Source organism: Cyprinodon variegatus, unplaced genomic scaffold (genome assembly GCF_000732505.1).
Source record: "Cyprinodon variegatus isolate N-32 unplaced genomic scaffold, C_variegatus-1.0 Scaffold444, whole genome shotgun sequence".
NCBI lineage: Eukaryota > Metazoa > Chordata > Actinopteri > Cyprinodontiformes > Cyprinodontidae > Cyprinodon > Cyprinodon variegatus.
Genome location: NW_015150897.1, coordinates 641,337 through 644,379, shown reverse-complemented (window position 1 = coordinate 644,379; position 3,043 = coordinate 641,337).

The following is a 3,043-nucleotide window of genomic DNA, read 5'->3' as shown; positions in this document are numbered from 1 at the left end:
AAGGTACTGGTCAAGGTCAATGACCGGAGTAACTGACATGTAACAAGCATACCATGCATATTGCTTTAGGTTAATAGACTATAACAACTAGTTTATGGATGCTTCCAAGAAAAAAAAAAAGAAATTCCACCATCCTCCTCCTTTGTTTTTCTTCTTTTTTTTTTTTTTTTTACAACTAGACTACTGCATACAAGACTATGATTTCCCACACTTGCCATTCCCAAAAGGCACAGAAAATGAAGAAAAACTACTATTTCAGAGATTGAGGTTCTGAGAGCTGAGCAGGGGAATTTGAAGACCAGTAAAAGCCAAGTAGTGGGGAATAAATCACAAGAGCTATATATTACGTAATTGCAATGTTACGGAAGAAAAAAAATGAATTAAAATAATAATAATGAAATTAAAAATCTTTTGGATCCAAAATATAGGCTACTGGTGGAGGAAAGAGGTGTAACATGTGATGTAAATACTTAAATGAGTCTACTAAATCTCCTTTTAGTTTGCATGGATGCTGTACATTTCCAGACCATGTCTGTCATCTCTTCATTGCACTCTCCATCTCTCTCATACATAAACATAAAAAAGGTTAACAGAGAAACTAGATTGGACAAAGTCTTACAGATCCAAACCCAAATGTTCCACATTTCATGTAAAAACAAAGCGGAGGCAGCGCCATGAAGTGAAATGAATGCAAGTCTTATGTCTTTCTTAACTTTTGATCCATTTTCTGCTACAGATGTTATTTCAATAATCTCACATAGAGCTCACTGACTGATCTTTCTTTTCACAAAACAACAACAAAACCGGTGTCTCCTGTATACAGGGGACATTGCAGGTGTAGTGACAGATAATTCTGTCATCAGCAAATAAGAATGCAATTTATAATTACAGAATTGCATAGTATATAATGCCGTAGCCTAATAAAATCTCCATTTGCTTCTAATCAACAACAAATGTAGTCAGTTAGTGAAAAACTAGGTTGACTTGTTGACTGAGACCCCTACATCAAGTCTGGAGGATTCTTAAAATGTGTTTGTACCTGAGAAAGGATTAAAATAGGAGACAAATGGTGAATGTGAAAGATTCTCCTAAATCACTAGTACAAACGATTTAGGAAGGAATTTGTTCACATGAACGCTTCTTGCCCTTTGAAACTAGGTATGAAATACATGTAATAAAGAATTCAGCTAAAAAAAATCTTCTAGTCTTTAGATGTGCAAAGCTAGTAGAAAATTACTCTAAAGGCTGTAAAATTTTGCTTTAAAAACTCTTTACAAAGCAATGAGACTTGGGAGCTGAAGATGGGTTTTTACATTTTATTTGTTCAAATAATTTTCAAAAGGTTATACATTTTCTTACATCTAACAATAATGATCTTGTTTTTGTTGACCTGTCACATAAATTCCTAAATAAATTCATGGAAAATGGTGGTTGTAATGTGACTTGATGGGGAGAACTGGTACAGTGTTTGAACTGTTTAGCAAAACACTGTACAGTATTTGATATAAGAATAAGAAAGCGTGTAAATTTTTTAAAATGACATATAGGTTGAATAGTGTGACCAGTAAGTAACTTTTCTGATGCAGTACAAATAAAAACCTTTGCTTATGAATACTGTTTACTCAAGCAGAAATATCAAGAACAGTTTTTATCAGATGTTTTATTATAGGTTATACTGTATACGGTAATGCTGTCATATTTCGTCAATACAGAACAGCTCATTTGCTTAGTATCGTTCCATCAGAAGATTTCTTCTACCAGGAACAGTGTCCCTTTTCAGGTAATTCGCACTAAGCATGGTGATGACACAGCTGCAGTCACATGCATAACAGGAAGTTAATCTGACAAGGCGAAATGAATCACAGTTGGAGGAGGTGCTCAGATCAGATGTGTGTTTGTGTCTGTTTATGTTTTCCTTTTAATCTGTGCAATGACTCACCAACCTTGATTTGGGTAAAGGACTGCACACACTGGGAACAGTTATCTCCCACTGTGTCTGTGTGTGGTTACCAGAAGAGAATGGGAGGTTCTCTGAGTGCGAGGGACAGATTATTCTGTCCTTATCTTAGTCAAGGCCACAGAGATAATTTTAGCAAAACACATATTTTCTTGTTGTTTCAGCTTGACTCCACATTGCTGATATACGCACAAACACCAATATATGGTAAGACAATCAGTCCGAGACCCTGAGCTGCAGCTGAACACTTATCACATGACATAGCACGTCACATTACCTCCTGTCTCACACATGCGTCACTTTCAGCCTGCTTGTGAAGTGATTTTTCATAACCATAAAAAGAATAAGTAAAATAAACTATTACATCAAAAAGCTAAAGCTAAAAAAAATGCACTCTGAGAAATTGTGCATTTAAAACAACCCACTTTGAGTTTTTTGTTAACCAAATGGAACTCTTGAATCAATATAGATAAAACCAGACTTGCTATTAAACAAGAGATGAAAAATGAGTTTTCTCAATACAATGACTGACTTTAGCAGGAGCTTTGGACCCAAGCCTCTCCACCATAACAAGTTGGCGACTCTCCGAGAAAGGAAACATTAACTCACTAACACAAGATATTTTAAACAGCAAATTAAAGTTAAAAACCAGAGCAACCGGGCAAAACCCACCAAACATGAGGAGATCTATCAATACCTGCCAGTCTTTCTGCTAGGCTACAATGCTTTAAGCACTGGTCCATCAAGCTTCCCGTTTTTCATTATTTTGGATGTTTCTACGTTATAGACTTTCCAACCTGTATCACATGTAAAACCCACACATCCACCCACACACAGAGACCCATGCAGAGCTTATATGGTGGATTCAGACCGAACATGGTGTCCATGCAGGTATTTTGCCGCTCTGCTTTTGAGATGCAGTGTTTACACCCTGATCCGCATCATCAAATAGGAGGAGCTTCAGTTGCGTGAAGCTGATACCCCACTGACGGAAAAAATTAAATAAAATCAGCATATAGACTGAATGGTTAGTGCTTCATTAGTGCAGGTTTGTGAATTTAAAATAGACATTTGTAAAATGAAAGA